We start from the raw sequence: 20,193 nt of genomic DNA on the forward strand, positions 1-20,193 counted from the left end.
CTATCAAGTGGACTAACAATCTTTTTTCCACAATGTACAAAGTCTTGATCGTGTAAACCATACACATGCCCTTCCACTGTTCTCTCTCTTAATTTCCATGCACACTAATTAATAAAGAGTTGGTCGCTATGCTCTCCAAGGTAATCTTCAAGCATGAGCTTGCGCCGTCTACTATCTCCATCTGAAGCATGCCCAATTATTGGACCTATTGTATCCTTTATCTTTGCACTCCATAAATGCTCCACAAGATTCCATTGATTTCTAATAAAAACACTATCAAAGCGATTACATGTGACTTGCACTACCAAAGCTAGTCGTGGAAGACTCTCATGAAGAGGGTTTACTATCAAAAGTCTTGCATAATTTCCCACCACAAGATTTTGAAAGGCATCCACTATTGTATTATAACCCTGTGACCCCTCTCCCACAATAATTGTGTTGTTTGTAAGGCATTGGTAACGTTCTCCTTTACTTCCACATAATCCAATAAGAGTGTCATCCTTTGCATTCCACCTGCATTAAAAAAAGTTTGCTTTAACTTTCAATATCTTACAAACTTCATTTACATGATTGAAAGTAAAAAACATTGCAAACTACAAGACATTAGATCTATTAAGCTCACCTTATGCAACGTTTGATGGCTGTCTCATCTTCAACAATGATAATTGGCACCATTGACATTACTCCATGTTTACTTTTTGCATCCATGTATATCTTACCCACTGCCTCAACTATATACTCGTGCTCTCCAGGCATGAAGTGAATTGCTTTCTTCCCTTGCCTTCTTGTAGTGCACATGGATGGCCCTCCAAGGTTAGTACTCATAAATTCATGCAAGCGTGGCCCGCCCCAAAGCTTAACGAGCTCAAACATGGCCTTTGTGAGCTCATTGAATCGTTGTGCTTGTTTTGTTTGTACTATATTCTTTGCTACATCTTGAAAAAAGTCCCACAAAGCTTGTTTACCTCCAAATTTACCTTGTCAATGGGCCTCAACTATATTATTACAAAAGTGCCGCACATCCTTCCTGTTAAAGCATTCAAAGTTTGCTTCTTTCAAGGACCTAATCCTCACCGAAAGCACGACAATTCTTGCTTCTAACTACCATAGCTTTCTCTTGGCTTCTTTCAAGTCTTTCTTGGACTTAACTGTCACATTTTTCAACTCTTCACTGCTAAGATAATCTAATCGCCTTCCTCCTCCTGTATTCCTAAATCCTCTCTTCTCAATAGCAGTACTCTCTCTGTATACTCTCATGCAAAAATCATCATAAGTGGGAATTTTTTTACAATACTCACAAGTAAAACTTTCAAAGGGATTTCCACCACATGAAATACAAATGCAATTTATGTGCTTGTAGCATCCATTTACCTTAATTTCAAGAGATCCATCATATAAGATAGCTTTTGTATATGGCTCTGGATACCATTCCTTTCCTATTTTAAGGTCGTGTAGAATAGATTTTATGTTGACGTCACATGCTTTGTAAGGCATGGTCCTTTGACATAATCCCCAACAAAGAAAATTTAAATCACAAGAAGAGGGCATATATGGGTCACCCGTACAAGTAGAAGGTCCTTCTGAATTTGTTAGTATGGTACTTTCTTTGGTTGGGTGAAGAAAAGAGCTCAGTGACTTTTGTTGTGGATATGCATGAAAGAGCTTCTTTGGTCGCTCTCTAGCATTTGTCAAAACTACATGGTTGGCAGATGTTTTTTTGGATGTAGCCATGATGTGAGACTTTGACTTGATATGCTATGTGAGAATCGTATGCAAGTCTAATCTTGAAGGGCACAAATGCAACCATTTCTTATCATACTTGCATACAACTCTTACTCTCCCTTTATCTTTGTAGTCATTCAATGTTGCCTCAATAAGCTCAAAATCAGATCCTGTGTTATTTCAAGTCAAGACTCACAAATTAATCTCCAAAATGATTAGAAATTAGCCCTAAGATACATATACAAAAGTGATTTCAAAACAAACCCAAACCTTACTAAAGCTCAACTATTTCATAAACCAATAATTGTCATATATGAAAATAACATTTTATTGGAGGTTTCAATGGTTAAAAAGATGTCACTTGCCTTCATGAGTGCTATTAAAAATATCCATCTCCTCTACTGCAGCTAAAACTGCAACCATATTATCTTCATTGCTTTCTTCTATGTCTTTTGAGCTAGATGTCGCTCCCACCTTCAACCCTTGATTTGCCAAATATCTTATTCGATGCGCTTGACCTTCTAATATATTGGTTCTCATGAAATTAGAAAGACATGAGTAAGTGGATTGCTTCCCAATGACTCCCAATCCATAAGGAGCTTCACATTCATGGCACCATACTCGAGCCAAGGGTGCACCATTAAGATCTTCTGTGGCAAGCTCAAACCTATCATCTCTTGGTGGGTTTCACTCCCTCAACTTCTTTCAAGTCTTCTCACATTGGTTTAGCCAACTTTCAAGAGTAGACTTTGAAATCAATGTGCTCTTGAGCATGCTTTTAACATGCTTTAGGTTGTCACCTGACTTGTGCAAACTATCATCACCTTCATCGCTTGCATTGAAGTTAGTGTCCTTGAGAGTATCCTTTAAGCCTTCACATATGCGTTTTCTAGGCCTGCCTCATCCCTAACCTTATCTACCATGCTTGATTTGCATCCCACACTCCACTTGGAATTGCTGCAGCTTAACATTGTTGAAGCCCTTGTACATTTTGGTGCAATACGTTAAATCTAAAAGAAAATAAGTAATATTATCTATAGTAACTTGGACACACTGTCCAAAGGAACCTTCACCAATGACTCTACCTAGCTTGATGGCATCAAAGGGAATGCCAATTGTTGGTGCGCATTGGTGATTCCTCAATGTGCGCAACATAGTTCCTCCCCTTGATGGATTCTCTCTTTGCCTTGTGGGATTAAAACTGGGACTTGCATTTATAGTGGTCTTTAGACGCTTTGGTAGAGAGGTTGTCCCGGACAAGTCCTTTGCTCGCTTTAAGCATGCCATCTCTTCTCTCCACTTCATGTTCCAAAAGACTAACCTCTCCTTCGATGCAGACACTAGTGCTAACTCCTTAAGATCTTCAACCATCTTGGGTGCATTCCCTACTTCTCTCCACTTCATGTTCCAAAAGACTAACCTCTCCTTTGATGTAGACATTGGTGCTAACTCCTTAAGATCTTCAACCATCTTTGCTCGCTTTAAGCGTGCCACCTCTTCTCTCCACTTCATGTTCCAAAAGACTAACCTCTCCTTCGATGCAGACACTGGTGCTAACTCCTTAACTTCAACCATCTTGGGTGCATTCCCAAGTAGTGCACAACAAAGATGCAAGTTCTTCTCGGGATCCCAAAGTGCATCAGTGACTAGGTGCAAAAGCCCTTGCTGCTACAACATGGTCTGCATGGATGTACATGTTGAATTGCAGAAAGTGACAAAGACAATTTCATTACTATTGATGAGTGACATCTTCTCTTTTGTGCTAGATGATATAGCCTATATCAAGCAAATGCGTAGTGCTTTGGCAACATTCAAGGCCATCTTCACAAATTGTAAACTCTCTACAATAAAGAAAAGAAGTGTATAAGCATAATGGCCAAGGCTTAAACTAGCAATTGTAAGTTAAGCTACATAACTTTAATATAAATGTATGACATCTAATCTTTGATTAAGAATACAATGATATGATATCAATCTTAATTTATATTGGTGTTGCATATGAACTTCAATTGCATGATACCATCTAAACATTGAAAAGGTAACACAAATTACATCAAGTCATAACTTATTAAAAAAATACAAATGCAAGAACATGATAGATTTTAAAAAAGCTACACATAGATTAGGACATGTTTTGGCCGAATAGATGACCTAAATGCCCATCCCATCGAACAATAGAAAACAATTAGTGTATCAGGACATTAAGAAACCGGATACATGATCAAATGACCATCACTTATTTTATGTGTAGCTTGTCAAGTCACTATTTAGCCAAATTCACGACCAAGTGTCCATCTACACCCAGGGGGGGAAGGGAGGGTATCACAACCAAAGTGACACCTCTATGCCAAGTTCACGACACAATGCCAAGTCAATTGTGACATACTTATCAAAAGACACTCACTTGCCAAGTTCACGACTAAGTGCCTATTTGACAAGCACCTTTTGGCCCTATGAACTCATCACAAGACAAACGTATCATGATGCACTCATCCCCCAAGACACACTCATCCCCTGAGACCCTTGTACATAGTGATGATTCTAATCATGTGTGTGTACCTAAATTATGCATTCAAGGAGGCAAGGGAGCATTAAGTGTTAATCATAGAAGTACATATGCATAAATACATAAATCTATTAAGATAGAAGTATGTATACATAAATATATACATATATCTATTAAGATATTAGTATATAAGCAATCTTTTAAATTATACACGTTACTTTGCACATTTGTCATAAAATTCTTTTTCACAATCCTCTTCTTATCCCCCCTTTCTCTTAATCAAAGGGATTCTCATTACAATTTTGAAGCTTTTAAATCAATTTGTAGGCCCTAGGGAGGGACTAAGCAATACTATCTTATCCTATTTTCAATATTGCAAAAGTAAATCTCCATTCATGCTAATTCAACCAAAATAGAAGAGGTGCACACTGAATAGAAAGATCAAAACACCAGTATGAGAAAACCATCTATGTTGAAAAGCATTTCTCTATGACATATAATGGACCAAGCATCTCAAAGTAGATGTCTTAATTATTCTTAAAATAACAACACAAAGTTGGATTGTTGAAACTGTGTATACCTCAAAGAAGATGAGGATGAGGAATATAAATTGTTGGCTCTGAGCACACGTATGAGAGAAAGAAAGAGAGAGCACGCACTTGATCAACCAGAACTACTCACCCTTGTGTAGGCTTGAGAGCCTTCTCCTTGTTCCAGGTCACCAAGGTGTACCTACAAATTATACAAAGTAAGATAAAGATGATGGCTATGGCACAAGGCTATGCAAGGACATCATGCTACCTTGCTCTTTGATGCTTTGCAATTTATTTTATGAGACACTAAAGCATGTCATTGATGCACAGGAATCATTGAGGGTAGACATGAAGGCCGTCAAGGAGGGGGATCTAGCCTGTGTCTCATATTTGCATTGTTTATTGAATTTTAAAGGGTTTCAAGCATGCCAAGCACACAGAATTGCCCATAGGTTGTGGATAGAAGGGTGTGTTCTACTAGCATTGACATTACAAAGCAGGATTGCAGAGGTTTTTACTACTGGCATACATCCAGCTGCCCGCATAGGAAGAGGTATTTTGTTAAATCATGCCACAAGGGTTGTTATTGGAGAGACAACAATTGTGGGTGACAATGTGGCTATTTTGCATCATGTAACCTTAGGTGGGACAGGTAAAGTTGGTGGGGACAAGCATCCTAAGATAGGAAATGGGGTTCTAATAGATGCACTGCAACCATTCTGGACGACGTCAAGGTGGGGGATGGGGCCAAAATTGGAGCTGGTGCAGTGGTACTCATGGAGGTGCCACCAAGGACTACTGTAGTCGGTTGCCCAGCAAGGTTGGTAGGCCCGAAGCACCAGGCTACTCTCCTCAAGGAGATGCCTAGTTATACCATATATCAGACATGGTCTGATTATGTGATTTAAGCTGCTCAAAAATGCTTTTATCAAATGTGTTTTTCGACTAAATAAATCTTTATCTTACTATGTACAGCCTGTAGGTACACCATGATCAACCGAGGGCCCATGAAAGGTGGATAGAAGACTAGGGCAAAGATGGACAGCATCAACAACAGGCAACATCAAACAACATCGACAGCAGGTAGGAGGTAGCATCAACAGCATCATCGATAGCAGCATTGACAGCATCATCGACTTGGTAGCAGCATCGACAGTAGGTAGGAAGGAAGGGGGAAGAGAGAGAGAGAGAGAGAGAGAGAGAGAGAGAGAGAGAGAGAGAGAGAGAGAGAGAGAGAGAGAGAGAGAGAGAGAGAGAGAGAGAGAGAGAGAGAGAGAGAGAGAGAGAGAGAGAGAGAGAGAGAGAGAGAGAGAGAGAGAGAGAGAGAGAGAGAGAGAGAGAGAGAGAGAGAGAGAGAGAGAGGATCTGATGGGGGGATAGAGGGGACCTAATCATCATTTAGTAACCTCTAGGAAATGTGAACAATTAAATTGCTATCTTTATAGAGAGTGGGCAATTATGAGAGAAAAAGAAGGCGGGCAATTATGACAGAAAACATGTTTTTAAAAAAATTAAAGGAATGAAGCACCTAATATGCAAAGATGCTTACTTGGTGTAGCAACCTCGAGCAAAGTTATTGGCAGCATTCTCCTTGCCATTGATTAGTTGCTCAATGTTGCTCAATGTGAAGTATGTTCATGTGTGCACTTCATCGATCGTAGCGGCCTCCACATCAAGAAACACAACCCATGGTACATGATTTCTTTCCCGAAACATTGTTTAAATAAGGCTAAGAAAGTATCACAAACTTACAAGGCACTTACAAGTCACTTGCTAGATTTCAAAGAAGTTTAGCAAGCCCCTCATTGTACGACATTTACTCCAATCCTACACCTTTTCACTCTTTTCTTTTTCACTTTTCACGAATTCCTCATGGAGTCTTGATGCTACATGATAGTTTTTGTTTTACAAAACTTTTATATTCATCAACCTAGTCAACAACCCTAGGGATTACATAGACTATATCCCGCACTACATCCCACACATAGGACGTTCATCAAACACTTCTCGTGATTTTGTAAATTTGCCACACTTAGCATACATATCCACTAGAGCATTTCTAAGCACAACATTTCCCTCCAACAACCCTAGCCTAGCAATATCTTCATGAATTTCTTTGTCCTTGTCAATGTTCTTATGTCAGCACACATGCTTTCAAGGCACTCAAGAAGGTGATTGCATTAGGAATGTGACCCTCCTCATATGGCTTGTCAAAACATTTTAGTGCTTCCTTACATTGCCATGTTGTGCATTACCTACGATAAGTGAACTCCAAGAAACATCCCTAATAGGGAGCTACTAACCTTGCCTTTGCAAATGGACTACACTTGGCATACACATATATTCACCACAAAATTGTCAGGCACTCTCTCTCTCCCCACCCTAGTCTATTTATCTCATCATGAATTTCTTCACCCTTTACAATTGTTTTTACATCTCCACATGCTTTCAAGGCACAAGAAAAGGAAATTGTAGTGGGGTAGTGCCCCTCATATCGCATCTTATTGAAGCATTTCAATGCCTCCTTCCCTTGCCCATGCTGTGCATACCCTATACACTCACCCTACAATTTATGCACTCCAAGACACTACATAGTGCACAAGAAGCTTGCCCAAGAGCTTGTGCACTTCTACAAGTGCACCAAATTTGGCATACGTTTCCACCAAAGAAATGCCAAGCATTATATTTCAGCCTAGCCACCCCAATCTAATGATCAAGTCACAAATTTGTTCGCCCTTGTCAAGTGCTCCTACATTGGCACATGCTTTTAAGGCTCAAATAAAGGTGACTAAAGTGGGGGAGTGTCCCTCATGTTTCATCTTATTAAAACATTTCAATGCTTCCTTGCCTTGCCCATATTGTGCATACCTTGCAACAACTATTGCATTCCAAGTGTGGACAGGAAGTTCATCCAACACTCGTGTTTTTCCCAATGAACCACGAGTGGCACACATGTTCACCAAAGCAGCATTACTAACGAGTACAACATATTTCTCCAACAACTTTGATTTGACAATCTCATCACAAATTCATTCACCCTTATTGAGTGATTCTACACAAGTATAGGCTTTCAATGCACATGCAAAGGTAACTGAATGTGGAAAGTGGCCTTCATGCTGCATCTTATCAAAGCATTTTAGAGCTTCATCATCATGGCCATTTTGTGCATCCTTGCAATCAGTGCAGGTCATGAGAATCTATCCATGAACAATACCTTTGTCAGGTACTTGTTGTGCTTTTGCAAGAGCACCACATTTAGCATACATAGTTATTAAAGTGCTTGTAGCAAAGGGGCTTCTTTCAAGTAAGCGCCATTTGCAAATGTCCTCGCATAGCCTTATGACCTTGAATAGATTGGTTTGCTTTGCACAAGCCTTAAAAAGTCCCACAACATGAGCAGTCTCCTATCAAAAGATAGCTCCTTTTGAGGCTCCGCTTTGTTCAATTCAAGTATCAACTTTGATTTGTTTTTCTAAGCTCTTCAGAAACCTAGGTTGGATTGTACCGACAATCCAACCACAAGACTTCTATTGTCCCTTTGTGCTTGAAATCTAGAGACCTTTGCACTGGCTTGCGGTTGGAATGGGGTGAGAGAAAAAGCCATGTCTCTATGATAGCTCATAAGATTTCATGTTTTGCAGAGGTTGAATGCGTTATGATGAGATATGACGGGGAAAACTAACTTATTGTTGTAATTGTTCTGCCACAACAAGGGATTTTTAAACTACTGCATCCATAACGACTCCATCTTCACTTTCTTGATATTTGATTGAATGCAAAGGGCTCACAAAGGGGAGCTACCAATTGCCAGACCATCTCTCTTACTGAGACTTGTAGAAATGCTACTGGTAAGAATAATGATCAAATTGATGATAATGGTGAATGATGATGATGATGATACCTCCTCTTCTACATCTCTAATTGTAGGAAAGGATGGAGAAAATGTGTCTAGTATCAAGCCATCAAGCAACCATTTGATGGTCTAGTATCAAGCCATCAAAGCGGCCATTTGATGGTGTAGTATAAAGCCATCAAGCGGCCATTTGATGGTCTAGTATGCCATTTGATGGAGAAAATTTGTCTAGTATCAAGCCATCAAGCAGCCATTTGATGGTCTAGTATGCATTAACCTAAAATCAAGGACTTCTTTTTTGAAGGTGACTAAGTATTGTATTATTATTAATGGTGTCAAAAAAGAATCTCTGGGTTACAAAATTGTACGTCATTTGGCTAGCTAACTTAGCTCATTATTGCTAAAGTGATTCTCCTTACAAAGTCCCCTTGTTGGGGTAAAAGGCCCTTGGGCCTACCCATGTACAATGATCGCCCATATTCTTTATTCATATATGTATGAAAGTGCAATAAGGCTGTCATAACATTTGTTGATAGCACCTACATTGTGTGTACTCTTCTCTCCCATGTCTCATGCATCCCTTTCAACTGGTATCAGAACCACTCCTTCGCAAGATCTTCTCGGCATCTACACGAGTATGAGAGCTTGCCTCTCACTCAGTTCTCAGCCATTCTTTGACATGAACAACAGGGTTTCATGAAGAGGTAGCCATAGCTTCCATCATTGAAGCTTGTTCTCTCCACCTCTTGCTTGGACTTATCCTAGGCTTGTGTAGGCCTATTGTAGGCCTTCATTGGGCTCTTGCTTATCCCCTACCCACCCTAATTTGGCCCCCCAAGTATAGCAGCATGCTCACGTTTTATTTGCGCCTATTTGCAAAAATGGCTCAAAAATCACTCTTTTTGTCATATCTCGAGCATTCGGAACTCGATTCAGGCAAGGTAAGAGTCTAAGTTGGGGTTTTGGCATGCTTCAGACATGATGGTGATGTTGGATTTGCCAAATTCTGATGACAAAATATTTTGCAACAGATTTCAGGTCTGAGACAGTATGTATTTGTATGCCTATGGCTTATGTGATGCTTCTACTAATGTCTATTGATATCGGATCACTTGTGGATGTTATACCTCTTATGTGAGATGCATTTGGAGCTGATTTAGCTCAGCCATTGACTATTTTGAATAGTCCCAGATCTGTCCAAAATAGAGCAGCCACCTGTTACTTCAATTTTATGCTTACAGGTCTTGGCATTTGATGCCCGATTGGTGCCTATACATATGGGAATGTATGCCTATGGATTTGAGCTTGGATTGAGCACTGATTTGCTCAATTTACAGAGGAAAATTTAGGGCTGAATCTATTTAATGATTTGCTAGAATATGCCTATTGGTCACGGGGTGCTCTCGGCTACTCGGTATGATGTGATGATATATTTGGACTATGCCACATGTCTTGTTTATGCTCCAGAATGCTTTTGAGCTGAGATTAGAGCTCGATTTGGGTTTGACTGTCACTTCTTTGTAGCTGGCATTTCGTCTATGACATGGTTTATACCTAGGCTACCCAGTACGGGTTATGATGTCTTGGTGAATGCTTTATGCTTTGGCTGTGGATGGCAATTGTTTGAGCTCGTCTCGACATTCATTTGAGTATTCCCTTGAGCAGTTGGATATTGACTTGGATTTTTCCGTTACGACCTTGGATGCTATATGGGATTTGATGCTCTGATTATGGATCTTGGCTATTACTTGGATGCACTTACAGGTATTGAGCAGTGAACTGCTCCCTTGTTTTGGCAGTTGCCTATTGAGATGTGATTGCTCATTTGCATTTGATATGCGGGATATTTACTGATCAGTGGACTTGGATAGTACTTGAGATTTATAGTTATGGCCGTGCTACTTCTCTGTTGTATGGCATCTATGCTATTTGGGCTGCTATTGCCTGTGTATGTCAGGGAGCAGCTGATCTTTATGGCCACCCGTGTATGCACATGGTATGCTGCTATGTATTTTAAAGAGCCTCTTACCTGGATGCTTTTACACAGATATTTGGGCTTTTATTGGAGCTTGATTCTTGCAGGTTTATTTGCCACCTACCGTTCTTGGCTGGGCATGTATGTCAGTACATGGTATGAGACACTGTAAAGTTATGTATACTCCTATGTTTCGGGGATGCTTATGCATTTATGGCTCCGAGGCATGTTTATGCTTTTATGGCTGCGAGCTATAGTGGTTGGATATGTCATGCTTTTTTCTACTAGGCTTGTCCATGTGGGAGCTTTTGCATCCGTGGTGGTTGATGCCTTTGTGTTCTCCCCTTCTGGTTTGGATGAGTCCCCTTTGCAGTATGCTATGATGATTTCCAGCTCTTCTAGTCATGCAGAAAATCCTCTTGATAATCCTGTTCTCTCTTATGAGAGTTCCTCTGATTCTTTGAGCTCCTTGGATGTATTGGACAGCCCTATTCATGCTATTACAGAGCAGTTGTCCTCTCCTACAGGTTTTACAGGTTTTGTTTGCTTTCATTGTGGAAAGACAGGGCATATGAAGCGTAAATGCTTCAAGTGGATTAGAGAGCAGAAAAGATTGCACCGCACTAGACATGAGAGCAGAGTCAGTGATACAGTAGGTGAGACCACTATTGATAGTGGTATGGTGCATGTAGTTACCCATGATGATGCAGCTAAGCCTAGACTCCTGGCATCGTGTTACCCTGCAGATTACTTGCTTAGTGATACGGCCTATACCTTTGATTGGTTTTTAGATGATATGGCATCTTCTCATGTTACTCTGCATAGAGCTTGGTTCTCTTCTTACAGGGAGGTTGACGGATGTATTCCTTGAGCAGGATTGACATGTTATTGGTACAGGGGATATACACTTGGCTTTGCCAAATCGGTCTTCTCTTATGCTCCGTGATGTCTTGCATATACCTATGCTCAGTAAGAGCTTGATCTCTGTCAGTCAGTTGCATGGTGCAAGATATTATGTCTCTCTTGGGGATACTTCATGGAAAATCCTTCATGCTTGCTTGATATTGGCCAGAGGTGCTAGATATGGCAATGATTATGTAGTCCATGTCTCTCATGTGGGAGATTCTATGGTTGTAGTTATGCAGATACCACGTGCATTGTTATGGCATTGTTGCCTAGGCCATGTATAACACACTGAGATGGATGCTTTATGTGATATGGGCTTATTGCCTGCTCTTCTCCATGCTACTTGCCCTCATTGTACTCATGGTCTGTGCAAAGCCTCTTTGGCTTATGGCGATCGTGTGATGCATGCTCCTCTAGATCTAGTCCATGTTGCAGTATATGGGCCTATGCCTTCCCAATCACTTGGTGGAGCGTTGTATTTTGTGACCTTCATGGATCATGCCACCCACCGTATTTGGGCTTACTCTTTGGTACGGATTGAGGATGTTGTTACTATGCTTGACAGGTTTATGGATTCTACTGGTAGCAGGCCTAGATGCTTGCAGATGAATTATGAGAGTCATGCTATCTCTCCTAGCTTACAAATCTCTTGTCAGCAATATGGCATTGATTTCTTATGCCCACGGTATTATGGGATTGCTCGTGGCATGTGCCTGACTTTACAGGCAAAGGTTGCTTCTATGCTTACTACAGCTAGGTTGTCTTATGGCTTTTGGGATGAGGCCCTTATGACGACAGTCTACTTGGTTAATTGGACGTCGTGTTTCTCTTTGGATGTTATTACTCTGCATGAGGCATGGAGTGGCATGAGTCCCTCCTATGATCACTTGAGGATGTTTGGCTGCCAGGCATTTGTTAGTATGCCACATGAGCCTATGTCACGCAGATGCATACTCCTTGGTTATGGAGATGGTGACTTTATGGCTTACAGGTTTTGGGATTTAGATGCCCAACAGATTTTATGCAGCCGTCATGCTGTCTTTTATGAGACGCAGATACCTCTCAGGCCTCTTGATGTGTGTTCAGTGTGCTTTATGGCTGATTCTATAGCCGTATGTTAGTCTTCTATTTTTTGAGGCCACATATTGTCTTGAGACCCTGTTTGATTTGTGTCTGGGATGCTGGCCCTCTTTTGATGATTGACCTTGGAAAGTCTATATGCTCTCCGCTATCTTTTACGCACTGCGTTGATACTGTGTGCCACTCTGATGCTTTACAACCGTGCACTTATGAGTTGTGTTGCTTGCTTCATGGGAAGCAGTCGTGGATTGCTCTATTGTCTAGACTTATGGGATTGCTTATCTCCTGGATGTCATGGACTCAAGGATGCTTGAAACTTCTTGTGAGGAGGTTCCCACCACTTATTGCACAACTTGCTTTTCGATTGGGCATTGGGTGAGATGTCATGATTCCTCACCCTATCTCTTTTCTTTTGTTTTGTTTTTTTCACTCCTTGGCCCATTGGCCTTTTAGTGGGAGGTTGTTGGGGTAAAAAGCCCTTGGGCCTGTCCGTGTACAATGACCACCCATATTCTTTTATTCATATATATATATATATATGAAAGTGCAATAAGGCTATCATAACATTTGTTGACAACACCTACATTGTGTGTGCTCTTCTCTCCCGTGTCTCTTGCATCCCTTTCACCCCTAAGATATCACCAAACTTTTGGCCATATTGCAGCCTAGACAACTTGCCCGTCTCCTTCTCCTAAGATGAGTTTAATGTGTGGCTACCATATCTCACGTAGTGTAAATCACCTAGTTATGTTAACAACAAAAGTTTGTGGGCTAGGATATAGGATTTTGGGTTGTGAATCGTTAATCCCCATTGATTCAATTTGGGAAGAACCTCCCTCCAAATATGGGGGGCATGGAAACCATCCCAGAATAATTGTGAAGGCGTTTCACTCCTCCACAGACACATAGGTTTGACCTCGGAATTGAGATCTGAGACTTGCGTTGTATTCCTAAGGTCATTTTGCATCTAGAAAAACTCCAGCTTGGCCATCTGCCACTGTTTGATTTTCTATGAAAATTAGCATTAGCAAAGGGGACTTGCGACTTAAAATTGTACTGATTGCTACCATCACTTTCGATGAAGTCTATTTTTTCCATGATATTCATAAGTTTTGGCTATTTTTAAGCACTCCTTGGCATAAAAAATCATATGTCATTGGTGACCACAGGATAGGGCGACTCAGCCCGTCGAATCCCACGAAGAGATCTGCACATAAACAACAAAAAGGAGCATCAAGATGATACAAAAAATACACAACACAACACATCACAGCTCATATCCTACCCCTTGTCAAAATCAAGGCATGAAATCCATGAGGAGTAGGCCTAGCATAATCTGACAGAAAGTCTGAAGCCAGTCGCTAACCAACTGCTCCAACATAGCCAAGCTAAAAAGAACGATCAAAGAGGTCATCCTAAGTGGTGGTCTAAACTATCTACCTAACTAAGGACAACTCAACCAGGAGCTCCTACTAGGTGAGGACTCTTATAGCCTGATCAAAAGGTAGTATCTTTTTTAGCACAGTTTTTCCCTTTTAGCGTCTGATTGTCCATATCGGGCGTGTAAAAAGGAGGGAGCTGAGTGTAGTGACCCAAGGAGAAGAGGGCATCGGCCTCAGGTCCTGTCTCAGTACCCAAGAACCTATCAAGCCCTCGCAAGGTGACACTTAATCCTTTTCTAACACACTTTTATTTTCGCTCCAACCTTCTTTTATTTTCTTTATTTTATGGCAAGTTGTCACTCCAAGGAAGATAAGGCATCGGCCCCAGGACTAACTCGTCCCCAGGAACCTATCAGGCCTTCGTAAAGCGATAAATAATAGCTCAAGGATTTTTCTTTTGTTCCTTTTCTATTTTTATAGGGGTTAAAACCCCTTTTTACATACCTCTGTATATTCATATATTACCTTTCAGATCTTTAGGGTTTTGTCTCTTTCCATCATTATTTTAGTAGGCTTCTCTAATTGCCTCACAACTAACAGGAACTCCTAGAACGGCCACCGCAGGCTGGCAGAACAGGGCTACTAGAACTGCCTTCTTAAACAGGTCTTTCAATGCCTGGCAATGCCTTGCAGGAGGCAATGACTACTCAGACCTCCCCCAGACATACAAAACCTAAACCTTGGACTTCATGCCTCAAGTGCTGGTCCCCAACAAGAAAGAAAACCCTCACCCGCACATATATAATTAATTGCTTAAGGGAAAAAAATTGAAAAGGGGACGAAACCACCTAGAATGGCCACAAGAAGCTTCTTCGCAGCAAAGGCTCCCTCCAACAACTTCGTCAACCTATATGGTGCAATCAATAAAACAACAAAGCATTAAACATACCTGTACCAAACAGAGATAGGGCCCTCTTAGCCTAAAGAAATAGCACATTTCTTTGCAAACTAACTAGCCCTCTTGGCCTAAAGAGATAGATTATTAAAACCTAAAAACAACTGGCCCTCTTGGCCTAAAAAAATCAGACATTAACTACTTAAAGTTACTGGCCCTCTTGGTCTAATGAAACAAACAAACTAGTTCATAGAGATCCCTCCTTGGAAAAAGGCAAATATACGCAAATACACTACATTCCAAGGGGAAAATAGGGCTCTCAGCTCTAAACTAAATGCATCAAATTATGGCCCATACCTCCTGCATATATAACAAGAGGCGTATGCATAACATGTCGTCGGATCAACTTATGGGTCCAAGATAATAGTGGTAGATGGGTCTTGGCTACTCTTTGCATCACCCATATCAACCATCGCCTGCCATATAACGCGTGGTCTGATAACATTTTCCACAAGCGACCAGGTCCTGTCTCATTATCAATAACGACGTCCGGACTAGGACCAAAGTTGAAAAAGAGGTCCTCTTCATAAGCAAAATTAGCTAAGGAATCCGCAAACTGATTCCAATAACGTGGAATGAGTTGAAGAGATATGCTCTCAAATTCATCAAGTAGGGTTATAGCAGTTTGATGATACATACGAAGGAGAGGATTCTGGATTGTATATGTCCCATTGAGTTGATGTAAGATCAGTTGGGAATCCCCTTTTATTAACAACAGCCTAATACCACCTTTCTTAGCAATATTCAATCCCATAATCAAAGCTTTATACTCGGCCATGTTGTTAGTAAATCCTATCCCGAGATAAGTAGCTAATTTCATTGTAACTCTACGTCGGGGATCTCAGACAACTACTCCAACATTTCCTTTTCTATTAGGGCCCTTGGACGCTCCATCAAAATGTAACGTGTACGTCCACAATGGGTTTACACAGCCAGCCATTAGGAACTCCCCTATTCATAATTATGATAATCAAAATTCAATATATTTAGAGGATGAATTGACGGCTCCATCCCGCCTTCTTCATTAAACTCAACAGGGATGCTTGTCAAGATTTGTAAATACTAATGGCAGAAAACTTTAATCTCCCACACAAAGGTATCGTCTTCTTGCTCAATCACTTTATATCCCTTGCTCCACCAAAAAAGCCTCCAGTGAAAGATGATATCTTTGCTCGAGATATGGGTGCTCCAAATAAGGGATTAACTGTCCCATCAACCAATTTAAGCTCTCCTGCAGGTCTCCAATCAGCCCCAACATGGACCTGTAATGCATTTTTCCGCGTTAGCATACTTAGAAATAATAAGGTTAATCTTATTAAGATTAACCTTATTCTTAAATAATGCCACTCCTTTTAGATCAGCTAATAGAATTGTGGACTTATTTTTACCTATCCGAACTATCTTATAAGGGCCATCCCATCGAGGTTCCAACTTTCTTGGAAATAGCTCCCTACACGCATCATAATATAAAACTAACTACCCCTTTTTACAAGTATATTTCTTCACTTTCAGATCATGTAACCATTTCATCCGACATTTATCTACCTCCTAGCGCAACAAACTCTACAATTTGAGCTCACGTAAGTGGGCTATAGTCGTAAACCGCTCAAATAGGGCATCTTCATCACCCAGAGAATGATTGATTGTGAATCTAATGGTCAGCAACTCAATTTCTAAGGGGAAGACACACTCCTCCCCGTAAATTAATTTGAATGGAGAGTGGCCAGTGGCTCGTTTAAACGTCGTATTATACGCCCAAACCGCCACATATAATTTTGTATCCCAGCCCCGCTTCTTTTCAGAGACTATCTTGGATAGGATACCCACAATATGCTTATTGGTACTTTCAACTTGTCCATTTGCTTGCGGATTATAGGGGGTCATCTTGTTATGTGTAATTTTCTAAGCTTCAGTCAGACTTTGAATCACTTTATTTAAAAAGTGAGTTCCATGGTCCAATACTATTTCCTTCGGCGGACCAAATCGGCAGATGATTTGCTCAAGTAGGAAACTAGTAGTCTCTTTTGCATTGTCCTACCTCGTCGCTCGTGCTTATGAACACTTTGTAAAGTAATCCGTTGCTACTATAATGTATCTTTTCTAAGTAGTAGACGACGAGGTAATCGGTCCCACAAAATCGATGCCCCACTTCTCAAATGGAAGGATAGCCATGATAGGCGTAAGTGGACGTTTCCTATTCTCTTTACTATCATGCTTTTGATAGGTATCACATCTCTTAACGTACTCAAAGGAATCTTGGAAGATGTACGGCCACCAATATCCAGCTCTTAAAGGCTTCTGTGCCGTTAACCGCCCAGCAAAGTGCCCTCACAAGCGGAGTAATGGCACTCTTTCAAATTAAAGGGAACCTCATCAGACATCACACATCGGCGATAGTATCATCAACACTGTGCCAATATAATGTGCCTGCAATCAAGGAAAATTTCAATGCCTATGCCATATCAATCTTGAACAAAGTCTCCATGTCACTTCCTTCAACCACAACCTCTTTGGGCTCTCCGAAATCCACAACACACTCTACAATGCCCTGAAGCTTCGGCGGCTTGCTCTTAATCTTATAATCAAATTCCTACAAAGTGATTAACCACTTTGCTAAATGGCCAGACGAGTGTAGTTTATTCAACAACAATCGAAGCCCTTCCGCCTTCATATAAAAAACCACCCTCTCATAAAGAATGTAGCGCTTGAACTTTTTGGTCGCAAATACCATCGCAAGGCACAACTTCTCCATATAGGTGTAGTTAATTTCCAATATGCCCAACTTTTGACTGGCAAAAGCTATCGGATGATACCACTTTTCCTCCCAAATTTGGGCCAAAAAACAGCTGATACTATACATGGTTGCTACTAAAAATATATAGAATATTTCACCCCTTTTTGGTGCTTTTAAAATAGGTGCTTTGGCAAGCTCCTGCTTCACATCATCAAAAGACACTTTGCAAGCATCACTCCATGTAAATTGATAGTTAAAGGACAATAGGTTTATCAGCAAAAATGTTCTTTTTGCCAAGGCATTGATAAACCTCTGATAATACCCTACTGATGATAGAAAGCTATGCACTTCCTTTGGAGTACGTGGCAAAATCATGGCGACTATGACCTTGATCTTTTTAGGATCAGTCGCAATCCCTACGGAACTAACCACGTGGCCTAACAAGAGCCCATAAGGGACTCCGAAGACGCACTTCCGTGGGTTAAGAGCTATGCAAAATTGTTTGCAACGCTCAAAACACTTCCACAAAATGATCAACTGTCTATCCCTTATGGTGGCTGCTCACGGGGGTCACTCATGAGTATATGTATATATAACGTGAGTTCAAAATAAGGGGTTTTTAAAACATCATTTTTATACATTTTTAACATACAGAAGGGTGCCATATAAAGGGGTTACTTATAGATTGAATAGAAAAGGGTTGTGTTATATTAAAGAAAAATTCACAGATTAGGATATTTATAAATAGGTCACGAACACACGTTATATACATAAATATATATAGTGAACCCCCCGAGGGTGGCTGCCCCCAAATTGTCAATGAATACTTTCAGCTCCTCTGGGAAGATGTCACCAAAGGTATTGTCAGTTGTTCTTTGCCATGAACCAGGTGCATTACACAACCCAAATGCCATCACATGGTATGCAAAGGTGCCGAAGACTGTAATAAATGTCGTTTTTAGCTTGTCTTGCTCAACGGTCGCCATTTGGTTATACCTTGCAAAGCAGTCCATAAATGAATAGGTTTCCCTACCCACTAGTTGATCCAAAATTTGGTCAATAAACGGCAACGGGTAGTAATCTTTAACAGTCTGCTTATTCAACTCTCTAAAGTCTACACAAAGATAGATTTGATTACTATTCTTCTTCTTGATCACAACTGGTGAGCACCATTCAATATGCTGAATAGGAAAGATCAAACCTGCTTTCTGCAACTTCTGTAGTTCCTCATACAACCCATCCCTTAATTCAAAAGGCATACGCCTTACTTTCTGATGTACAAGGCAGGTACCTTCCTTTACAGGAATAGTATGCACAGCTAGACTGGGAGGAATACCTCGAAGTTTATCATAGCTCCAAGAAAATATATCGCAGAACTCTCGAATTAAGGACACATAATCCTTTCTTTCTTTCGAACTAAGCATGGACCCTAATTTAATTGGCCGTGAATCATTCAGCATACCAAGGTCCAGCTCAATAATGTCCGCATCTCTTATTCGATCATGAGACTCTATCGGCTCATTCAAGGTTATGTGATAAATATCCTCTGTAGTGGACCCTTCCTTAGATCCATCACTCAATGACGTCTCATTACCAGATGGATCATCTACTGTTTCTAGTTCAGTGGAGGATAGTGGAGCTCTCTCACTCTGAGGAGACTCAGGGTAAGCATCCACTATTACATGATGGGCACCTCGACCTAGAATCACTCGACCAGTGGGTATATCGACTTGACAGTCTGTCCGTAGAATCCATGGCCTGCCTAGCAAAACTTGATAGCTAGGACGTCCTACAAACCTTATCACCCTAAAGTCCAGATAGCATTCCACGGTTGCAACTGTAATGTGGACCTTAGTAATGCAACCTTCCGGTTGTCTTAGACTATCATCAGCCATCCTAAGAAGTGCGGAGCCGTCTTTTTGGATCTCTAGACCTAAGCTCTCCATCAAGTCTGAACTTATGATATTGACGGAGGATCTAGTGTCCACGATAGCGTGCTCCACTAATATTCCATCCACATATGCTGGAACCCTAGGGAAATGCTTTTCAACATGATCGAACCAATCTTCCCCAACTCTAGCTATGCCCAAAGGTTCTACTATATACACTTACGCAGGATTTTCTTGAATTCCTTGCGTACTCCTAGTGAAAGTTTAATCAATTGTGCAGGAGGTTCACGTCTGGTTTGACTTTGCAAAGGGAACTTGCTAGATCAAAGTCGTGGTAATTAGCCAAAGTTCTCTTCTCGCGCCAAACCATTCTCTCCTTTGGTCTTTCAATCGGCTTTGGTGCCTCTTTTTTAGCATTTACCTTCTTTCTTGGCAATCCTTTATCCTCCTCAGGATTGACTTTACTACCAACAACAGGTCTTAACGGTCCACCTTCCTTATCAGGATTCAGGACTCGCTTTTCCCTAGCATCTTGCTTAGGGCTTCCCTCGATAGGCTTTACAATTCCTTTTTCACCCTCTTTAATCTTTTGACCTCTTGTTATGGCTCGTAGATTAGAAGTTTCAGCATCATTGACACGTACAGCCTCAATAAGGCT

The 20,193-nt window shown here is 40.8% G+C and overlaps 1 pseudogene; it reads left to right on the forward strand.

Moving 5' to 3' along the window:
• Positions 1-5,022: 5,022 nt before the first annotated feature.
• On the forward strand, positions 5,023-5,669 carry LOC148024442 (serine acetyltransferase 3, mitochondrial-like; annotated as a pseudogene).
• Positions 5,670-20,193: the final 14,524 nt, after the last annotated feature.

This window comes from Lygodium microphyllum, chromosome 15, assembly GCF_053477565.2.
Source record: "Lygodium microphyllum isolate KBCC chromosome 15, Lygodium_microphyllum_v1.1.10, whole genome shotgun sequence".
Lineage (NCBI taxonomy): Eukaryota > Viridiplantae > Streptophyta > Polypodiopsida > Schizaeales > Lygodiaceae > Lygodium > Lygodium microphyllum.